Genomic DNA, 24,454 nt, shown 5'->3' on the forward strand with positions numbered 1-24,454 from the left:
ACTGCCCTGCATCAGTACGCAAACCTTGTGACATACATACATTTGTGAAACAGTAACTCCCCCACAAAACATTAACATCGTATGTGTAAGTATAAATAAATAACATTTATTTTCCTAACAAAAATAAACGATCCCACATCTATCCACCCCTCTCCCTAACCCCAACCAATGTCCAAGTCCAACCAATGTTAAAAAAATAAGAAACCCCAACACCCAATTCCCAACAGCGAAAAAAAATTAACATAGGTAGGGAGTGGTCCTTGGAGTCAGAGGAAGGCGCTTGATAATATATATATGATGTGCTTGCAAACTACTCATCTGTTTTCTGAAATAAAATCCTACTTTTATATAAATATTACCCTCTGCTTTGCTACTCTGGCGCAGCTTCTTTTACATTCTCTTCAAAGTAAGACTCTAGTCTGCATTCAGTGACAGTCTCCACCTATGCTGTCTATGATTAATACATCCAGGCATCCATCCATTAAAACTAAATGTCTATCATTTTTTTTATATACTCTCTTAACAAACCTTAGCTGGTTTCACCAACAACCACCCATGCGTCCACTCCTTCATTCCTTGCCTTGGCTTTGAGTTGGACACAAACACCGCTGATGATTCTTGCTATCCACTATCAATCAATCAATCAATCAGACAGATTTGTATAGCGTGCTACTCACCCGTTAGGGTCTCAAGGCGCTGGGACAGGGGGAGCCGCTACTGCTCGAAGAGCCAGGTCTTCAGCTGTTTCCTGAAGGTGAGGTGGTCCTGGGTCAGACGTAGGTGGGCGGGGAGGGAGTTCCATGTCTTGGCCGCCAGGTAGGAGAAGGATCTTCCTCCGGCAGTGGTTCTGCGAATGCGTGGGACAGTGGTGAGGGCGAGGCTGGCGGACCGGAGTTGGCGGGTGGGTGTGTAGAATGTGAGGCGGTTGTTGAGGTATTTGGGGCCCATGTCATGGAGAGCCTTGTGTGCGTGGGTGAGGAGTCTGAACGTGATCCTCTTGCTGACGGGGAGCCAGTGCAGGTCTCTCAGTAGGGGAGAGATGTGGCCGTGGCGGGGGATGTCCAGAATGAGTCGTGCAGAAGCATTCTGTATGCGTTGGAGTCTTTTCTGGAGTTTGGCTGTGGTTCCAGCGTAGAGGGTGTTCCCGTAGTCCAGTCGGCTGGTGACGAGGGCCTGAGGGCCTGGGTGGATCCATCCATTAAAACTAAATGTATATCATTTTATTTTACCTAGTGTCGGTGGGGATCCTACGGAGCATGCGCAGGGTGTTGAAATAGGATGACGAGATGGCGTTGACTTGCTTGGTCATCGTGAGGGAGGAGTCCAGGATTAAGCCCAGGCTGCGTGCATGATCCGTTGGTTTGGGGGCGGTGCCCAGGGCAGGGGGCCACCAGGAGTCGTCCCAGGCAGAGGAGGATGTTCCCAGGATGAGGACTTCCGTCTTGTCTGAGTTCAGTTTCAGACTGCTAAGCTTCATCCATTCCGAGACGTCTTTCATTCCTACCTGGAGGCTGGCTCTCGCGGTGGTGGGGTCGTTGGTGAGGGAAAGGATCAGCTGGGTGTCGTCTGCGTAGGAGATGATGTTTAGGTTGTGTTGGCGTGCGATGGCTGCAAGGGGGCTCATGTAGACGTTGAAAAGGGTGGGGCTGAGAGAGGATCCTTGTCCTTGCGGGACGGCGCAGATGACTTCGGTGGCCGCGGACCGGAACAGGGGGAGGCGGACTCTCTGGGTTCTACCGGCGAGGAACGAGGTGATCCACTCCAAGGTCTATCCTTGCATTCTAGTGTTGCTGAGGCGCTGTATCTGGGTGCGGTTGGCAAACGGTGTCGAAGGCTGCTGAGAGGTCCAGGAGGATGAGGGAAGCTGTTTCCCCGTTGTTGAGCAGGGACCTGATTTCATCTGTAGCTGCGATGCGGGCGGTCTCGGTGCTGTGGTTTGCTCCGAAGCCGGACTGCGAGGGGTCGAGGGATCCGTTTGTCTTGAGGAAGGCGGCGAGTTGTTTGTTGATGGTCTTCTCGATGACTTTGGCCGGAAAAGGGAGGAGCGAGATGGGGCAGAAGTTCTGGAGGTCCGTGGGGTCCGCGGTGCGTTTCTTCAGGAGGGCGCTGAGCTCGGCGTGTTTCCAGCTCTCCGGGAAGGTGGCAGATGTGAAGGAGCTGTTAATGATGTCCCGGAGTTGGGGTGCGATGATGGAGTCGGCTTTGTTGAAGATGTAGTGAGGGCACGGGTCGGTTGGGGAGCCAGAGTGGATGGTGTTCATCGTGCTGGTGGTGTCTTCGGTGCTGACCGAGGTCCAGGTGCAGAGGGTGGTGGTGGGGGTTGCTGGTTCTGTGGTTGGGTGCGTGGTCTGTGCGCCGAAGCTGTTGTGTATGTCAGCGATCTTGCGGTGAAAGAACGAGGCGGGTGAGTCACAGAGGTCTTGCGAGGGTATGATGTCGTTTTTGCCGGCGCTGGGGTTGGAGAGCTCTTTAACGATGTTGAAGAGTTCCTAGCTGTTGTGGGAGTTGTAGTCCAGTCTTTCTTTGAATGTGGTCCTTTTGGTGGTGCAGATCAGCTGGTGGTGTTTGCAGGTGACCCATACTGTGTCACCCACCCAGGCAGGCATCTTCTTTCACCTTCCACCCATCCTTCAACAACCCATGCATCTGATTCCTATCAGCCACCTGCATGCTGCTTCCAAAGTATCCTTCTCTGCTACTCGTATTACATCTTGCCCGTCCTTCCTCCTTCCACCCTTCTTTCCCTTTTTGTTCAACACATCCATCAAGGTTATCTGATCTGACTTTTAGTCTTCTCCATAACTTTCACAGCTGAGTTGGCGTCAGATAGAAGAAGCCATTGGTTACTCAACTCAGGTTGGTAATGTTATTGCTAATGCAATGGTAATGCTAAGTATAGGGTGTTTTCTTCAACCATTGTATATTGTTCAGTAAAACTTCAAGTTCATACTTAATTAATAAGTCTCACAGTACAGTGAGTGAAGTGTTTCACTTACCAACGCCCACCACTGCTGCTGGCTCCCCCCTGGAGCTCTTGCAGGTGCCGCATCTGCCACCCCCTCCGGAATGGCTGTATTGCCATCGCCGCTGGCCCCGCCAGCACTGGTGGTTGGTACTAGTAGTACGCCTATAAAAAATGACACCTTTTTAGATGCCTGTACACCTCTCCCTATTTTAATCGTTTTCACTAGGAAGAAAGATTGAAAAAACAGTTAAAGTACAACAAACATCATCACTAGTGCAAATTGCGTACTAGAGTAGAGTCAGTTGACAGACATTATTAGTAATATATGGTCCCTAGGGTCATCTCTACTCCTACTCTACTCTTTGGAAAGTTAGCCTGAGCCATGTAACCATTTTAGATTCATGTCTACTCTTTTGCGCATGTTACCTCGTAGCTTGCTGTGCAGTAAGATGCCTTTGAGGCCGCCTGAGTGTTGCATACATGTAAAGAGGTCGAAAAACAAGCCACTTTTTTATGGAGTTCGGTTAGTCCCTATTGCTTAGCCAGAATGTTACACTTTTTGGCACGACTGCAAAAATGCTTGCATAATTGCATTATACTGTCTAACGAGCACCATTTTTCTCATAATAGGCAGAAGATTCCCTTCTACGAACTAGAGATTTGCACAGCCTACGAAAGATGCATGTAACCAGTATTTCTGCGTTCAACGCTGAGGGGTCTCCCAGATTCACACAGATCTTTTCTATTATGGAATAGTTGTAACAAATGATAACTGTTTTAATCTTATTTATTTTGCATGTTGGAGCTGGCTGTAGTAATTTCAATGGAACAACTTAAAAAGCTTTTTATTTCGAAATAGATAAACCTTTTGAACGTACACATAGACTCTGTGGTATTTGGTGTGGTGTTGTGGTCGTACACAAGTGAGTGAGCGAAAGGGTGTTATGTTCTGGGTTGTGTAATAATCATTAGGTATCTTCGTGGGGGGGGTTCGGGACCTAATGAGACACTATAGCAAGTTGGTAAGGGAATTGTGGGTTCTGAGTTCTGACTAAGGTGTGAGTAAGTTCCAACCTCCCATCACCAACATCCTATTTTCTTCTGCATAGTTCTACCTCGAGATTAAAGAGGAGAACCCAAAGGACAGGAGCGGACCCAGTGGCTACAGTATTGGTCTATCAGAGCTTTATTCAAAAGAAAACCTTAAATAAAGAGTGGCCAACAGGGCAAGCTTAGCTACAGACAGTCTAATAGTAGTAGTACAGAGAATCATAGCAGAGGCAGTTTGAAGGAACTTAATGGCAGGGATAACCAAAATTTGGAAACAGATAATCAAGATCAAAGAAGCTATTGTAAAAAATTTAATTAGGAAGTGGAACCGTAATTAATAGCTCGGAAAAAAAGAAGGTGTGTTAAAAGTTAGGGAAATATAATTGTTCATATAACCACTGGAGGACTTACTGGGGTCCGCAACAGGACCCTCGGTAGAGGAGCGGTCCTCTGGTGGTTGTCCCGCCGACCCGGACCCCGTCTTCTTCCCCTGATAATGTAAGAAAGAGACAAACATTAATGAGTGCTGTGAAACAAATAAATCATTAAAAAAACGCTCAAAAAACATTTTAGGAAACAGCAATTGCAATGAAATGTACCTATCTAATCAAAACGACTACTGGCTTGCAGGATTCACAGGCCATCTACTTATTATGAACACTAATCAAATGTTCCATAATCATTCTGATTCCAGAATACTAACGAAGTCTAAGTACCACCTGACCTACACCACCTATTCCAGACGAGCCAATTGTTCAGTAAGTCTGCATTTCCATTTTATTTTTGCCTTCAAAAATGCATAGATGAGATGGTTGGGTCATCTGTTGTTCTGCTACTGACTGACAATGCTAAGCCTACAACTCACTAAGCCTACCACTCAGTAAACAAACTATAAAAGGTTCTATGGAGGACTGGGGTAAGCAGCATTTAGTGACAGAGGAGGCGTCACGCAAACCGTAAAAAAATTATTAACTATTACTAAATAAACCTACTATCCATCCACCGCTATTACACAGTAGAACAATGGAAGGACTAGACTCTCAAGCAATAGCATTAAGTAATTTCAGTTCTCTAAAGTAAACTCTTACATCATTAATCAGCCCAAGCTAGTGCAAAGTTGCAAATAAGTAAGAGTAGTGCAGAGCAGCACCTGTGTCCTACAATCACAGAAGATTTTGAAACGTAATTGACCTGCAATGTAACTAAGCGCACCAGTAATCGTGTTATTATCCGTCAAAAAATTATATACTTATACTACTATATAGTAGCTACTCGCCAAGCCCCATGACCTCGACACCTAGCAGGTCCAACAGGTCCTGCTCCTGGTCCTCTCACTTTACTGACAACTGGTACAGAATCTTTTTTTAATATTATTTTGTGTGAGTATCCTTTTGAACAACCTAAATTTTCATTAAATACTTTAGGAAATTCACCTTGAAAAGGAGAAACTCACGAACCAACTTGACTTAGAGATTTATCTATTGTATTTCGTTGGTCATTATGTGCACTACTCAATACATCTTCTTTCAATCTTACTGAAGGTGTCTAATTATGATCTAATATGACGTTGAGGTCTTTCTGATGTGCCCAACTGACTAAATAATCACCCCTCTCAGAGACATACACCTTGCCAGAGGTGATTTGAACTTTTAAACTGATTCTACTGTTGAATTACTCTGAAAGTTTGATGGTTCACCCCGTAACCTTTAGCTTTGGCATCTGGTTTATGTAATACTACTTTATCTTTCATGTTTTTATTGTAGACTTCCTTGGGAATAAGGGTGACTTTTGCCCGAGAGTCAAATAACATGTGTACAAGAGTGTCATCAATACAAACTACTTCAAACGGACCACTTTCTTTACCATCAGGGATCCTTAAAATGATTTCTTCCACCTCATACTCTTGGTCACACATAACTTCATGGACCTTTTTGACACATGACCCCTCTTTTTACATTTCTTACAAGTAGCTTTCCATCCAATGTATTCTTTAAAATTCGCCATATGACCATATTCTCCACATCTATAGCATGTTCCCTGAAATTTCTTTGATAAGTAAAATATTTGCTATTCCCACTTTTGTTGAGTGTAAATTTACTACTTCCACCCCCATTATGTTGAGAGTTAGACTCATTATTAGTTTTGTTTTCAAATGCATTTACTACTTCCACACTTGTATCTTGATAACTCTTTCATCTCTCTTTTTGAGTTCTTCTACACACTCTTTAGTGTGTTCACAAGACTTTGCTATGGGTATTACTTCAGATAAAGCAGGATTATCTTTTTCCAGCACGCTTCTTTGATTTTGTCTAAGGAACACCCCAAAATGAATTGATCTCTCAATCTCTCCTCATAAATAGACCCAAAATAGCATGTAGATGCTAATTTGCTTAGTACAGTAACATATTCCTCCACATTTTCCCCTGTTCTCTGCATGCGTCTTCCAAAATTATGTCTTTCTAGTACAGTTGGCACTTTTGGCAAAAAATGCAAATCTAATTTCTTTAGACAAATTTTATAATCATTTAGATCAGTGTCTCCCAAACTGTGGTCAGCGGACCCCCAGGGGTCCGTGACACATTCCCAGGGGGTCCGTAGGCAACAGTTTTAAAAGCACAGAAACATTTCTTGTATAATTAGCAACTTTCCAGCAACAATAAAAGTGTCAAGAGAATGCCAGTGATTAATGTACCTGCTGGAGCTGAGGGAGTTTTGTTCAGTTGCAGCTTTGATTGAACTAATGTAGCACAGAAGGTAAATGTGCCTACTGCAAAGAACGTGCATCATGCATCTTAAAAAGCCGTATTTATTATGCATAGGTTCGTGGTTACTGCTTTTGTCAGAGATTATTTCGTTACTGTGAACTTCATAAGTGACAATCGTAATCTAGCAGAGGGACCTATAAACTGTCATCAAAGAGCTGCTTGCAAAGTGCATGGTACCAGTTAGTAACTTATATTTTTTCCCACGTATTCATTATCCTGATGCTGCTAAAAAGATTTATTTGGGTGGAAATACATTTTTAATGTTAAAGTCAGTTCTAGCCACTGTGTTATGTTCTGAATCCTGAGTTTGTGCTTTTCCAGACCGGACACTCTTTAAACATTTTATATACACACTGATTTACATGTATGATTCAATGTCTCTATATGTGTGTGATGTAAAGTTCTCTGACATCCTACAATGGTATGAGAGATGCTATAAAACAAATGAAATACATGTGACAGAGGGGCTATACTTCAATATAAAATACTAAGCGCCAGATGTACGATCTGTTTTTATATGCGCGAACGGGTTCGCGAACCCGTTCATGAATGCAAAAACCTATTGAGCCATGTACATTGCCTATTTCGCGAGTCGCAATTTGTTTGCGACTCGCTAAATAGGTTTTGCTACTTGCTATTTGGAAGGGGCATTCCCTTCCAAATAGTGAGTCTCAAAACCTTGTACAAATGTTTTGAGGTCGCCAACCAGTTGCAATTACCACCTACTTCAAGTAGATGGTAATGCATTCGCAAAATTATTTTTTAAGGGCAGGTAGTGGTTCCATTTTTTAAATGCATGGTAAACGGGGTGCATTTTTCTTTTTAAAACTGCTTTATTTATAAGCAGTCCGGGACATGGTGGCCTGCTGAGCCCAGCCGGCCACCATCCCTGGGAGAGCTGGCATTCCCAATGGGCATGAAAATTGCGAGAGGCTCATTAATATTAATGAGCCTCGCAATTTGCGACCCCATTGGGAATCCCAAACAGTGTAAAACACACTGTTGTACACTTCATTTAGCGACTAATTTGCCATTCTCAATGTGTCGCCAATTGCGAGGCGCTAAATTAAATGGTCGTACATCTGGCATCAAAATCCTTAGTACTTTGAGTATTTGTTTTGTGTGCACGTGTGTATTTTTTTCGAATTACTGTTTTCATTTTGAAATTTAACTCATACAAATTGCTTGAGGGTCCCCGGCTTCCAGTGGTGACTCAATGGGGGTCCTCAGGAGTCAATAGTTTGGGAACCACTGATTTAGATAATCCACATCTTTTGTGGATCATTCTGGAAGATGCTGGAAAATCAATTGTCCTTCTGGACGCAAGCAGTGAAGAACATTTTTCTTTAGGCACTGAGTGAGACACCACATTCACGGGAATAGTGTGAGAAGACATTTTTCCATTGTTTCCAGGGAATAGGAGGCTCTCCTGGGTTCAATAGAAAAAATGGGGGAGGTAGAACATTCTGCACTTTATCTCAAGTTAAAAATAAAAAATATATATGCATCAATGAAGAACCCGCAGATTCACCTGGGAAGTAAAAATTATGTTGGTAATAATATAAAAAAATATATATTTAAGGAATTGTCCACCTTATCTCAAGTTAAAAATAAAAAATATATATGCATCAATGAAGAACCCGCAGATTCACCTGGGAAGTAAAAATTATGTTGGTAATAATATAAAAAAATATATATTTAAGGAATTGTCCACCTGTAAAGTAAGATATTGGAAATGAAAGTGTGCCTATCACTGAATAACAGGCTGAAGTAATAAGTGCGCCTGTCCCTGAAGTAATCTTCTTGACTGTATTGTTTAATATAATATGAACGTTTCCCATGAAGAAAAGAGGATTGTGAGCAGGGCCGAACTGGCCATAGCGGGCACCGGGCAATCCCCCAGTGCGCCGCATGGGTGGGGGCCGGTTTTGGGCCCCGATTTTGGTACTGGGCTGATTTTGCTGCAAAATCAGCCCTGTACCAAAATCGGCCGAAAACCGGCCCTGGGAAACTGCTCGGTGGCACCTCTAACGCCCCCCCCCCCCAAATAGGGAGGGGGGGGGCAGCCGAGCACTTTGTCAGGGCCAGTTGTGGTTCCCAGTACGGCCCTGATTGTGAGGAATATTGAAGAGTAGAATGCTTTATTGTCTCCAAAGAATCTTTTTGAAAAATTTCTTTATAATGATCACATGCAAGATTTAAAGAAGAATGGATGTTTTCTATACGCGTTCCACAAGCAGAAGAAGTTAGCAGTCTAGCTTCTATATTGGAGAAAACAGGAAGTGTTATGACATGATGTGACTGGAAGCTTCGTGTGTAGAAAACAGAATGCCTGTGCAGAGCATGTGGGCTAAAGTAAAAAGCAGAGCATGTGGGCTAAAGTAAAAACAGCTTAGTAGCAGCAAATCAACAAGCGGTGAAAGTCGGTAAGATTAAGGCAGCACATGCAGTTATCCAGCGAAGCGCAAGTGTACTTTGAAAAACAACAAGCGCTAAAACATACGTGCAATGAATACCAGCACACCAAAGCAGCGCATGCACAAATTTAAACAAGCTACAGATGTAATTCCTCAAAAGCAGACAACACGGTGTGAAAGTGCGTACCATATAACTTTTCCATAGGCAGGAAAATACATGGTGACAGTACGTAACCTAAAAGCACCACACAAATGCAATTAACATTGCAGGGATCACCAGAGGATGCCTCGTTAACATTAAGAAGCTTGAGTTTGAATAAACGATTCAGAAAAGGGGGTGGTGATGAACAGAGTGTCTGAATTAAGCAGACCACTCCTACCCAGTCCAAAGATCAGGGCTTGATCCATCACCGTTATTTATCTCACTGCACCATCCCAGCTCAGAACCTGGCTATATGCAAATCAGTCTGTCCCTGGCCCAGTGCATCATGGGAACAGGGCAGACTAAACTACCAAGCCAATTCTTCACCAGAAAGGAGACAAGCTACCGGGGACCGGTTTCTGGCATTTCAGCCATCTTTGGCCCGGCTTGCTTGAATCCTGATGGTGCAGTGAGAAAGGGACTCATGTCTGAGTATACCCTGCCACACCTATAGTGGCCAAAAACGATTCAGAAAAGGGGGTGGTGATGAACACGGTGATGGATCAAGCCCTGATCTGTTGACTGGGTAGGAGTGTTCTGTTTAATTCAGATACTCTGTCCATCACCACCCCCCTTTTCTGAATCATTGAGTTTGAATAAAGCCACACACAGTTAGAGTCAGGGCACGGAAAAGTCAGCACATTAACAACAAAGGAGTGCTTTTTATCCAAATGACAGTATTGTAGCAGTTAATCTCCACGCAGCCCAGTGGTCGAAGTGGGGGAAAAAAGTAGGGGAACTGTGGGCGGAGAAACAGAGGGCGGGAATAACCTGTGGATTGGATCAGTGGGCGGAGTCAGAGGTGTGGCAGAAAGAGCAAAATATCCCAATTTTTAGTATTTGTTTCCCATTTCACATTTACAGCTTATTACGTTATTAATTTAACCAATGGATACACATGTTTATTTAAGGTGGAATACGAGTTATTGACATTAAATACATTAAATACATTCACAAAGTGGGATTAGTTTCCAATTACAGAATGTCCCAAATATCCTTAAAAGTGGAATTGCAAGCCATTTGTCTCCCAGCCATGGAGTTTCTGTCATCAGCACTTCTCCTACCTTTTTCCACACAAACAGTTCAAACATGAATGGCAAAATATCCTAGTTTCAAATGTTTTCCACATAATTATGGCTCTGCCATATTTGCCACATAATACATCTGCTGCATAATCTGACGATTTTAACTAATGAATTGTTTATAGCTCAAACGGATCAAAAGTTACAAAATAATTGTGACTTGTGCTGCTGTGAAGTGGAGGGTCCTTTGGAAAGGTTGACTGGTCACCTTTCTCACTGCTGCGGTTGTATGTTCCTCTGGTACTAACAAGAAAACATCTTTGCAGAGACTGTTAGCATGTCTAAAAATGTCGAAATAGTAAAGTATCAGAAATTTTACAGCCCCACTAATACCAGTGTGGGGTGTCAGAGCATTTTACATCACACATATTATACAGAGACAATCAATCATACGTGTGTAAATCACTGTATAGGAAATGTTACATTAGAAAAACACAAGGTGTAGGTGTTCACATTACAACCATACTAGTAGCATAGTTTAATAGTGATTGGTCTGGAGAAACACAAACTCAGAATTTAAAACGTAACACCATGGTTGGGGTTTCTCATTAAAAATCAGAATTGAATTCTATCCAAATGAACCCTTTTTGCAACATTAGGATAACCAAAGACTGGGGAAAAACCATAAAACTCTTATTTATACCTTGCAGTTTGTATGCAGCTCTTACATGACAGTTAATAGCTCACTGTCTAGGTTAGGATTGTAACGTAATAACTGCAAGTAACAACAGGGTCTCTCTGACAAAATCAGTAACCCACTGACCTATTTACATTATGTGCACTTTGTGATCTGCATGGTACACGTTCTTAGCAGCAAGCACATTAACCCTCTGTTCTGACTTTCCATGAGTCAAAACTTCCACTAGCCAAAACTCAATCTCTCTCTACTAAGAACATTAATCACTGGAGTTATCATGAAATTTTTATTGTTGCAAAAAATTGCTGGAGGCCAGGAAGGAGGCATCAAGTGCATTTAAAAACTTATACTTGCAAACACAACGCCCCCACCTGAAGTCAGCAGCTGGTGCAGTTGAACTGCCCTAGAGCTACCCTGCTCAAGGGTCCTGTGACCTCAGTGACAGAGTCACTGTCACTGTTGATGTGCTGCTTCCTAAGCCTGTCCGCAAGACTGGAGGTGAACTTTAGAATGAATTGTGGCGGACAGACCTTCAAGGTTAACCCACATTTGCCACCGCTAGGGCCCACCTACTGGTGCTAAGACACCAGGACTTTTAAGATCTTGTGAGGCCTTCTAAGGTCTAGTATGGGAATCTGCTTCCTCAGGGGGAGTGGTCTGATGGACTGGTTATGAAGGCTGAACCAGGTTCCCCAGTTCCAATTCAGCAGCTCTGACTGTAGTGCCACATCCTCTCCCCCACTGAACACCATACTGCCCCTCAGAGAGAAACTTGCACTGCACTGACCCTCTCTAAACACCTGGATATGACCCAATTCAAATTATGCACTAGACAAGAGCAATATGCTGCCTAAAAAAAAAAAACAACATCCTAGAAAAAGCAAACACTCATTGGGAATGCAAGATTAAGTAAAGTATGTGAAATGTACACAGGAACAACATGGTTACCTTTTTCCTTTTACGTTCATTATTCAGAAATTAGTGAGTGCTTTTGCCTGAACAGTTAAACCCATGACTACAGGGCCCAGAAGGGACCCGTTTCAATGCCCATTGCTTATATCCTTACAAAACGTAGGCAATATGGTTTAAAAAGACCACATTCAAGAATGCACAGCCGCTGTACACATTTTGTTTTCCAATTCACCCATCAAGCGGGTATTTCAGTACTTCCAGGAATAGTGCACTTGCCCACCCAGGGAAAGCAATGCTGTTGAAAGAGAGACGAGAAAACAAAGGTAGCGCTTAACTGGCAAGCACTGTAAAGTGGCACTAATGTGTTTAGGTGTGAATAAATTAATCCGGCCACCTTGCAACAACTCTGTTCTGCTTTAGTTAGTTAGTTAGTTATTTTTCCTACTTTGAATGTTTTATTTCTCTGCACCCCGTAGCTGCAGTTAGAAATTGAAAAATGTCAGAAAAATAAAACATTTCCAGTTAAAAAGCTTTTCTTTTTTGGATCCATTGCACAGGGGAGCAAATAAACGCAAGAGAGGAGAGAACCTTTTCTTCAAGGTTCGGTTTTCACTAAATGAGGAGCGAGACCAACACCCTCCCTCCTCCTCCCCCCACCTGTGTGTGTCAGCCCGGGCTGAGACAGCTTCCCAGGCTGGCGTCCGTCTTATTGCAGCCATCCCCGAGTACTTCACAGGTCTTAAAAGACCATTCACTTTTTAACGTGGCTTTGTTGTGTTTTCGCCACCTCTTGAGCCCCTGCATCTTCACTCAGCCGATTGCTGTAAGAATTGCCCCCCCCACCAAATGTTTATTAGCCTCCCAAAATCTGGCTCTAGTTGCGCCTCTGAGCGAGACAGAAAGAGAGGGAAGAGGGGGAACAAAGAGGGTGGGGGCAACTGCCAGCTGCGGGAGAACTGGACAATGTCTTGTCTTCTACGGGCTTGAAGGAAAAGACAGAGTCCTTTTCCTTCTCTGCCCATTCCGCCCGTCCCCAAAAGCTGAGCGTTTACTCTATCGGCCTTGGCATTTATGCAGTCCGGGACGCATGTTGAATAGAAGGAAGTATGGGAATGGAATCTATCGAATTCAAGAAGTAGGGGCACGCCGTGCCACGCCGATCCCGCCCACTTCGACCACTGACGCAGCCACAACACTCCATGTCCAAACGTAGTTTAGGTAGTCACAAGTACAGTGGAGAAAGTTCCAATATTTTGAGTACAATTAAAATGTTGAAATACGATAACAGTCCAAGAGTGCTTCTTAGTAGAAGTTAGGTAGAGTTGAGGTTTGTGTTTAGATCTAGCAGAGTTCTTTCAGCTCGTCGCCATTGTAAAGAGGATCCTCACACCATAGAGGTATACAAGAAGTATCTTTATTTAATTGTATCTTCACACCCCAGCCTGCTAGTCCCAGCTTCAGTTTCAGCTCATTAGTAACAGACCTCTCCTTTGAATCAATACATTCCTAGAAGAAGCCTTAGAGGAACAACATTCCAATGCAAAGATGACGTAGACAGAGGAACTTGCAGGGGCTTACAATGGCTTAACAACAAGTAGCAAATACCACACCCTTTTCCCTATGGGAGCGGGGGCTACTTTAGGTATGAATGCAGCTGCTTGGGCACCTGTTGTATTCTGGAATAGCCCTTAGCAATGCAGCGGTTGCCTCCTGGCACTGTGTATTTTTTCAGGCTACTGGGGCGCTTTCAGTATTTTCTTATTGGCTGTGATTTTAAATGTCTCTCTTGGGGGGTGGGGGGGGGGGTTGGAGGTCTAATGAGTCCTTTTGTTGCGCTGTAGCTTTTTTAGTCAATAATACACACCTTTTTTATGTAGCTTTCTCTGCATTGGTCTGTTTCTTCTACTTCAACAGTTTCCTCCTGGGCATCCCTGGATTACTATGAGGAGGAGCTGGGCTTTCCCTCTGAGGCAGCTTCTAGAGGAAAATGTTTTTTGACAGAGGACCTGGAGCCAGTGGTTCCGAATCTGTCTTCCAACCTTCAGCTTCCTGAAGATATAGAGCAGCCTAGTGCTAGCGGTGAATTGTTTAACCAGTACCAATGGCCGTCGGTTCCTAAATTACCACTAATTCCTGCTGTTCACTCTCTTTTACAACATGAATGGAGACATCCTGAGAGAGTCTCAGAGCTTCGGTGTATGGGAAGTCTATATCTTTTTTCTAAGGAAAAGACTAAATTGCCTCATTCCCCTTGATTACTAAACTCACTGGGAAACCAACTCTGTTGTCAGAAGATTTGACCTTGAGTAACCTTATGAATAGAAAAGTTAAAGCTGCTTTGCTGGCCTCAGCCTTTCCTAGCAGTTTGGGATTTTTTTGAATTGTTTGGTGGTATGGATGTGCAAGCTAAATTTATCTAGGATATAGCGCTTGATACTCTCTGTGTTTCTGTAGTGGCCTCTGCCTGTTCTGTAACACCAAGACTCCATTTACATCTATGAGGTGTGAAGGTGGAGGTGATAGAAAATAAATATTCGATCTTTCGGTGGCAGAAAGCTATTTGGTGATGAATTAAAGGACATCCTTAAAAAGACTTTCAAGAGTCAGAAGCATGTTCAGCCATTCTGTCACAAGCAAAGTACTTGGAAGGGCAGTAGAAGAAGGGATGATCAGTACACAAGGAGGATAACTGATTTCCAGTAGAGTCTTTCCAGGTTTCAAAGTAAATCTACTCAGCCAGGAGGTTCTGCCTGCCAGTCAGGCAGTAAGGTATGTTTAAAACAGGCTTCCTGACTAGACCAGGCCTCTCTATCCTGTTTGGGTTATCAGTTGCAATTCCAGGAGATATGGCAAACAAGAATTTCCAACTGCTTGGTCCTTCGAGTTGTTTCTCGGGGTATTACATTCTAGAATTCTCCTCTGTGTTTCAGGAACCTCATTTCATTCAGACCAAATGGCCACAAGAGACTGTAAAGAGAAGGCCTTGGAAGAATGCATAGTCTTTCTAGGACCCAAGCAGGCTATTATCAGAGCCCCATCTCCAGAGAACACTTGCAGGTGTTGCTCTCATGTTTTCCTGGTCCGAAAGGTCTTGGGTGATTATTGGATGATTATTGACTGATGGTTCATGAACATGTTCATCCCTACTCTTCAAAATGAATACCTTGCTGTAGGTAATTCCCTTGATTACTACATGAAATGTTCTGGTTCAGGCTTCAGCAAGTGTTTGGTTATGACTACAGGGGAAGATGGTAAGTTGGGGACTAGAAAAGTAATTTGATATTTGAAGTCTCTGTCACAGCGGTGTTGTTTTTCACTGTTTTCTGTTCTTTCATTTTTTAGCCAGCAACTTTGGATGTCATACCTGGAGCTCGCCTTCACCTGACTCATGTGGTTTGAGTTATCTTGTTGCATTTGATACCAACCCAGGAAAATTATGATGGACAGAACCCACTGTCAGTATCGATCAGATGGGAACTCCTCTTTTGGTTGCTCCTTCCTTCTTTGGAGAGGGGTTCCCCTCTTCACAATATAGACCCCTCGACCACAAATACCAGCAGTTTGGGTTGAGGAACAATGTTAGAAGGTCATGCCGCCCAAGGCTACTGAACTGTGGCGGACAGTATAAGATCATCGAACTAGAAGGAACTAAGGTGTGTTTGGAATGCCCTGCTTGCTTTGTTGGGGACCCCAAAAGGTCACTATGTTCTGACTCCTCACATGTTCTCTCAAATTTGCAATCAATGGGGGGGGGGGGGGGTTCCAGTGGTGCATCTCTTTGTTACTCATCTGAACTCCAAATTTCCTCAGTTTTTTTCCAGGTTCCGCTCTCCGCCTTTACAATTCCTTGGCCTCTTAGTCTCTTTTATGCATTCTCTCCAATATCGGTGTTACGTAGTTTCTATTGCCTTCTCAGGGAACAAGTGGAAGTGGTAGTAGTGCTTCCTCTGGGGGCTAAGAGGCCTTGGTTTTCTCTTCTCAGGCTCTGGATCTGTCTCACCGTGTTCATGCATGTTCTTCCTTTGCACACTAGCCAAATTAAGACTCTTGATCTGGAGATTTAGAGGAGGGTTCATGAATAAGGGTCTCTCTTTGTCTGTATCCTAATTCTCTACAATCTTCAAGACCAGCTTCCATGAATAAGGCTTATGAGCATCATTGGGTTCTTTTGATAGATCGTGCACAGAAAAGTTTTTGTCTTCTGTTTGTGCTCCTCCTTCTGAAGATTTTCGATTGCTTCAGGATTACTTACTGGTAATCTTCATAACTAATGGAGGCAAATGAATCACTAATGCCCAGTATTGCCACAGTAATCAGCTCAGGAATTCAACTATAGACCACAGCCACACTAAAATCTTACAATCAGAGGGTCCTGGCAGTATTACAAAAATTAAGTTAATCTACGAGATATTTTCATGTTAACTGGCATGCCTGGCTGACTTGAAGAGTACCCAATGTTGTTCACTGCAGTCAAAAGTAGTGATAGCAGCAGAATTCTTTCTTTTTCCCGTAGGAAAAAAGAGTCAAGAAATATTTTTTCGAGTCAGGGAGTGAAAAGTAAACAGGCAACTGGAAGGATTTCAACCAACCATCACCGAAAGTGAAAAATGTTGCTCCCTTATCCGCAGAAGTGTGCAAACCACCATTCCATCCACTCACTATTAACTGCAAGCTATAGGCCTGATTCATAAAGATCTTGCGTGACTTACTCCTGTAGAACTCCTGTTTTCAAGGAGTAAGCCAGGAGTTAACTAGGCTTACTCTTCAAAGTCATGTGTAAGTAAGGAGCACTATGAGAGAAAGTCACCAATCTTTGTGAATAGTCCATTTGAATTAAACATTTTGCCAGCAAAGTTTAAATGTTGTAAAGCTCAGTGTTTTCATTACTTTATGTAACTGTGAAGTTTGCAGACACATTTTTTAAATTCAGGAGTTGGATGGAAGTAAAGTGGCACAATATGGTACACCATTATTCACTTTTCTTTAGTCTGTTGCCTCTGTAGCAGTCCAGGGTAATCAGCAGCTACCATAGCTATCTGAATCTTTGTATTGTGCTATTGGCTTTGGTGGATTTTTTGCCAGATTCCACATCTCCTGATTTCTGAGCATTTTCGCCTTCAGCCCTGACACCTTTCAGGACCATTGAGCTTGAGCACTTTTGAAGGTATTACAACTCGCTTCAGAGCAGCTAAGCTTGAAGTTATTCAGATATGAAGCAAATGCAAAAATAAGTCCTGAAAGTAGTCCAAATCGAGTAGAAGTACTACAAACATAAACTGTTTTAAGGGAATCTGCCGCAGGAGGAATTGAAACACAAGTTGATCTACATAGGTACCTGAAGGTGTGTCACCTTATCTATAAATAAAGCCGTCAATACAGAATCCATCACTAATATTTATTTATTGTGTAATGATTGCTCCTTTTAGTTTTGTGGAAATTTGGGTATTACCAAGACCAACATGTTTTAGGATGAATCTGAAGTAACATGCAATTGAAGGAGTATTATACAGCACACTCTGGTGTTACTTTTCACATATTTACAATATACACTGAGGCATATTTGGAGGGGGCAGGTTTACTAAGGACTTGCATTATCCTTGTGATACGGAAGACTTCTCAAGTCCTTAACTCGGATTTGCTAAGCCAAACAAAGCATAGTGATGCCTTGCATTACTTTCCATCGGTTTTACGTTTTATTTTTATTTTTTATTTATAACTTTTTCAGACATAGACCGTATTACATAGTTTCACAGTGTAGGATGTTCATCATAGGTTATAGTAGGCAATGACACCACATGCAGTCTTTCCATGTAATCGTATTGCAGAACTCAGAACGTATCCACTTTGCCCATATATTACATTGAGATAGCTCTTCATACAATGTATTGACACTACATATGCTGTCAAGGAAATACAGGGAATATAAGGAATGTGATAACTCATAGCAGAAATGTCCATCATAGCAGTCCAGTATTGACCAGCAGTAGGGTAAACAGCCATATCAGTTGTCTGTATATATAATCAGCAATGGCAGTGTCCTACCTAGTATTTATCCAGTAGGAGGCTACTTCAAACCATCCCCCTCATCCATCTCTTGACCACCATCCTGTGTGGGTGATTCAGAACCCTCCTCCGCACTTCGAGCAAGAAATGTTTGCAACGGACCCCATATATCTCTTGGTCTAGAGGCAAGTGGCTGTGTTTCAGCATATGCATCAGTTTGTTCCTGACAATATATTACATCTCGTACCCATTCCCTAAACTTTGGAGCTCTGCCCCTGCCCCATCGGAAAGCCAACCGTGGTTTGGCCAATAATAATGCAATACCTAGACATTTTCTACAGTGTTTTGGTATGTGTGCAGTATATACCAATAACATGATCAACGGGTCCCTCTCCAGTGTGATATCCAGCATGTTCTCGAGGGCCGCGTGCACCTGCGTCCAGAACTCCCACACCCCGGGACACTCCCATGCTAGGTGCAAGAAACCCACCCCAGCTCTCCTACACCTCTCACATCTATCATTATCTGACAACTGAAATCTATATTTCTTTGCAGGAGTGTAGTAAGGGCATTGTACTTATAATGTATGATTTACAACTAGCTGAGATATGTTATGAGACCCTACAGCAAAAGGCCTATTGACTGTCCGATATTTCCTTTCCTAAATTTTCACTCCAATGCATGCGGGCCAACCCTTCCACCCCCTGTCGTCACACCCGTATAATAAAGTATATGCCCGATACCAAGTGTTTCTCATCAGAGGAGGTAAGCAGGAAGTGTATCTATGGACCGAAACACCCCCTCATGGAACTAGTTACCCCATGTGGTGACATTAAGTCTCCTGCATAAGGCACAGAATCCTGATTCCTGCAGTACTACTGATTTCGGGTGGTATGAAAGCGGAAGCCGCGGAGAGTATAATAGCGGAGCCTCCAGGTTAACTGCTATTCGTCTCCATGAATCCACAGTGCATGTTACCGTTGTGGGTGGTATCTCCATGGCCTTAGCAGGTCCATGTATGAGTCCGCTGAGAGGGAGGGGACGCACCAGCCAATCTTCCGTTGCTAGTTGTGGCATGTAAGGCGTAGGCAGCAGCCAATGATATGCATATTGAGCCTGCGTGCTGCTATAATAAATCTCAAAGTCGGGAATATCAAATCCACCTTTATCATAGGGCTGCGTGAGGATTGACCATTTAAGGAGTGGCTGTTTGCCTCCCCACAATAGTCTAATTAATTCACTCCGAAGTGTTTTAAAGAAAAATGCGCCAGGATAATAGGGAATGTTAAGAAATAGGTATAGTAATTGAGGGAGGATAACCATTTTATTGAGAGAGACTCTTCCTGCCATCGACAAGGGCAAAGAAATCCAACGTGTGACATTATTTTCCAGTCTCATGATCGCTGTGCCATAGTTTAGCCTTAGCGTTTCCTCCTTGTCCTTAGATACTTGTACACCTAAATACCAAAGATCAGAATCACACCATTCAAGGGGAAAATCAGATACAAATCGGGGGACTGCAGGCGTAAGTGGAAAAAATTGAGACTTCCCCCAATTGAGGTTGACTCCTGAAAGCCTGCCAAAAACATGGAATTTTCGCAATAGGGGATTAATGTTTTGTTGCGGATATATAATATACAGTGTGATGTCGTCAGCGTACAGTGAAATCATAATTTGACGCTGAAAACATTTAAACGCCCTGTCCCGATGAAGCTGACGCAATCTAGACACCAGTGGCTCAATTGCAATGGCAAATAGGAGCGGGGAAAGCGGGCACCCCTTACAAGTGCCTTGCGATATGGAAAGAGATGTAGACAAGCGCCCATTTATTAACACCCTAGCAGTAGGCTTTTGATACAGCAATTGTACCCAGGATATAAATAACTTTGGGAGTCCCATTCTCTGCAGGACCACGAATAAGTAACTCCATTTTACAGAGTCAAATGCCTTCGAGGCATCTAAAAATACAGCAGCAACCGGAAACGCCGGCACCACTGTCTGTATTAAAGAGAACAGTGTGTGCAAATTATGATTAGTGGCCCTTCCAGGGACAAAACCGGACTGGTCAGGAAGTATGAACTCATCCATAAGGAGAGACAACCAAGTGGCCAAGACTTTGGCTAATATTTTTGTATCACAGTTGATAAGTGACAGTGGCCAAAAGGAGTTGCATGCCCCGGGGGGTTTACCAGGTTTCAGAGGGATGTTATAACTACTTCCCGCATCGAGGAGGGTAGTATCCCAACTTCAAGGGATTCCTCAAAAACTTCCTGTAAGACCGGTGCCATGACGTCAATATAACATTTATGAAACTCGGTAGGCAAGCCATCAAGGCCTGGGGCCTTTCCATTCTTCAAGAACATAATGGCCTCCCTGATTTCGTCGATCTCAAACGGAGCACTAAGAAAGTCCCTATGGACATCGCTAAGCCAGCATAACTCCACCTCCCCCATAAAATCATCAAGATCCACCTCCGCATGATTTTGTGTGGTGTACAATTTAGCGCAGTGTGTGGTAAAAGTTTCCAGGATCCCTTCTGTGTCTCGACATATTCCTCCCTCTGGTCGATCTATATACAATATACCATTGTTAAACCGTGGGCAGCGTGTAATCTCAGAGAGGCCGCCCTCTAAATTTAACTTCCCTGGCAGCTTCCTCTTCATACTCAGATAATTTGGTCCTAAAATCTTTTTGTACTTGGCCTGTTTCCCCACTCAGCATGCGACCCTCCAACCTCTTTAGTTCCTGCTCTAATTTCTTCGATGTGCGTTGTATGTCTATCATTACCCCGAAACGTTTGGAAATACAGTATCCCCTCATCATAACTTTAAAGGCCTCCCATATTACCTCCACACTGTCTACGGATCCTTTATTTCATGAAAAGAAGTCCTGTATCTCCTCACCAAATTCAGACTAAAAGTCCATATCCAACAATGCAGTTGGTTGAATCCGCCATTGCAACCTAGACCTATCATGCCCAGGGATCTTGATCATGATTTTTACAGGGCAATGATCAGAATAAGTCCCGGCGAGATGTGTAGCATTACATAGACCTGTTACTAACCCCCTAGAAATCAAGCAATAGTCCAGCCGTGCCCATGTCCTAGTGTGTGATGTAAAGTGCATTCCCTCCCTGTGCAGCGGATGTAGTCGACGAGGCCCCCTCCTCCACAATGCCCGCCATCACCTCACGAGATTTCTTATGATAATGTATTGCAGTATCAGCTCTATCCTGAGAAGGGATCAAGGCAACATTAAAATCACCTCCCCACACAATGTGCGTAGAACCAATATCCATTATCCTACCCCACAGAGAAGTGAAAAATGCAGGTGTATCCACATTGGGGGCATAGCAATTTGCAATTGTTAAAGAGTCCCTGCCCATCCTCCCCCATACAATTATATATCTCCCTTTTGGATCCGAGATGGTGCCAGCAAGTGCAAAGGGAACATGCTTCTTAACCAATATGGCAGTACCTCGCGCATAAGAGGAATAAGAGGAGAATGCTCGGACACTCACATATCTGCTGGCAAAAGTGTTGTGGGATTGTGGGTGTATATGCGTCTCTTGTAGCATTGCCACCTGCACCTGTTGCCTGTCCAGGTAAGCCAATACCTGTCTACATTTCCTCGCATTGTTCAACCCTCTAATATTCCATGGCATCACCTTCAATTCCGAGTTATCCCCCCTCCCTGCCATACTTCCCTATGTGCTCATCCTGGTGATCCTGTACCATAGATCGACATTTCACATCTCCCCGCAATATGTCATATGTCATAACTGTAGAACGTACATTACTGTCATCAACTTTGTAAACGTCCCCCCTCCATCCACCCCCCTCCCACTGAAGCATCCCAATTATGCCAGCATTAGTCAATTCTCCCGCACTCCCCCATCAACCCATTCGAACAATGCAACAGGGGTACTCCCATTGGGGGCTTCCCACCAGGGGACTCACGGGTACCTTCCACCCATCCAGGAGACCAACTACATCTGGTCAGTCCTCCTTGAAACGGCAAGGGTGTCTGTTTTTTCCTCATCTGTAGTGTTACGTCCAGCTGCGACATTTCCAGTTAGAGGCACGCTATCCCAGGCTACCGTGAAAAGTCATATGTGGTGCGAAGAAAAGATCAAACAACATAGCATTTCCATCGGAATTTAGTTGAACTCAATATGAGGTCTCAGCAACATCCCCAGGGAAGGGTCATTCCACATCAGATAACTGCACCTCCGCTGTGTCATCTTGGTCAAGATTCGCATACTTCCTCCTTTTGAGTGTCTTAAGGAATTCCTCCACATGCTGCGGCTTCAGGTAAATGGTTTGAGTGCCCTGATATGTGACTCGGAGACGCGTCGGATACAAGAGGGCATAATCCACCTGTGCCTGTCTTAGTTTCTGTTTCACGGCATTGAACTTGCGTCTCTCCTCCTGTACATGTGCTGTGAAGTCAGAGAAGACAGTAAATGAGACACCATTAAAGTTGAGCTGTTTCTTCTCCCTGGCCACTCTCAATAAAGAGTCCCTGTCCCTATAATTTAGGAGGCGCGCTATGATGGGCCTAGGTGCACTACCAGGTGGAGGTCTCAGGCCAAGAGATCTATGAGCCCTCTCCACAATGAACTGAGGGGAAAGCACGCCTGCATTAGTTACCGCAACCAGCATCTTTTCAACATATACCTCAAGCTTGCCCGTATTTGTGCTCTCGGGGACACCTATAATGCGTACATTATTACACTGGCTTCTAGCTTTCCTCAATGTCCTCATTTTTTGCATTGATGATTTAATCAATTTGTCCATTTGGGTCACCGCAGTTTTCAGTTGCTCCGTATCAGATATCCTATGCTCCGCTTCCTTTAGTCGTGTTCGATGCCCATCTAGTTTTCGAGCAATGGAGTCCATGCGGATAGTGAGTGTATCCACTTTATCTGCGATCGTGGCGGAGCCTTGATGCATTTTGGACAGGATTGTTTGCATGTCACTGGTAGGCCCAGCACCTTGCTCAGTGGGTACCTCCACCGTGCCATTCCTCACCTCCGCATCTTGTTGGCGCACATTTTAGCTTCAAAAGTTAAGCGCGGCTGACGTGAATCCTGTCTCCCTATCATGCAAATTCCAGTCAAAAAGGGGTGTCGCAAAGTCTCGTTGTGCACACAGGGCACAGTGTCAGCGTGCTCGCACTATATGACAGCCGCAGCTATGGCGTCATGCCTCCTCAGATTATGAAAGTGATAGCAGGCGTCATAGAACAGTTGCCATTGAACAGCAGACCATCATAAAGTCCATCACAAATGTGATCCACCTGATCGATCCTGGTGCCCTTCTGCACAATTATGTCCCACCCTAAGGCACCATCAAGAAGCCAGAGTCCTTATTCCACCTCAGTTACACAGTGTGATCGCCGACTCTAATGGCGGCACACCGTCCCTGCTACCATTCAATCCCTCTCTTATACTCAGCAGCCTTTCCCGCCCAGCGTTCAGGGGTAATCGAGCAGCCAGCCCCACAGCGCCATGCCTCACTCAATATGAAAGTTTCAAGCAGCCCCCTAAAACTGTGTACCAGATCTGATCTATATTAGCTCTCCTCCGATATATTCATAGCATGACATCCCAAATGCAATCCACGTGTATGAGCCGTTGCAGCACAAGCACACATATTATGCCATCACAGTCACAGTATCAAATGTCTTAATGTAGGAGCAGTGCACTGACCGCTTAAGTTAGATTTCCTGTCCTTCCAGTGAGCCACAATCCACTAGTAGTGAGCGCTGCACTGTCCAGCAGCAGCGGCCGCCATGTTGTCAGTTAGGATATAGGGAGGCAGCTGACACTCACTCGATTCGTTGTGTCTGCACCGCAGCAGCAGACCAAGGGTTCTGATATATCACTATAATGCCTACGCCCCGATGATACCTTTAGAGGTCTCGCTGCCTCTCATGTCATTAAGCAGCAGGGTGCTCCTTCTCGAGCGTGGCCGTCCGGCCCACTCACCACGTGGCCGCCGCGACTCTCGAGTAGCTCCTTTCTCCCGGGCACTGCTCCAGCCTACACCAGGTGTCACACCGCTGAGGAGCCCGTGCCAGGCAAAATGCAGCCGCCGTGTCGCGCCAGGCGACAGATTTATCGCCGCTTTTGCCCCAGAGGTCAGCTCTCTTAGTAAAGTATCCAGAAATCCTTTGTTACGGGCAAAAACACAGGATAAATACCAGGGCACAAGTCCTAAAAAAAGAAGTGGGGGGACTCTCCAAGGTAGGCGTGGTCACAGGACGTGACATCACGGCAGGAAGTGACATCACGACATGAAGTGACATCACAGCAGGAAGTGACATCACAACATGAAGTGACATCACGACATCCTGAGTGTCCTATAATAGCACATGTTAAGTCTGGTTATTCCACGTCACGAAGAAAGGGTGGTAC

Source organism: Lissotriton vulgaris, chromosome 6, assembly GCF_964263255.1.
Source record: "Lissotriton vulgaris chromosome 6, aLisVul1.2, whole genome shotgun sequence".
In the NCBI taxonomy this organism is placed as follows: domain Eukaryota; kingdom Metazoa; phylum Chordata; class Amphibia; order Caudata; family Salamandridae; genus Lissotriton; species Lissotriton vulgaris.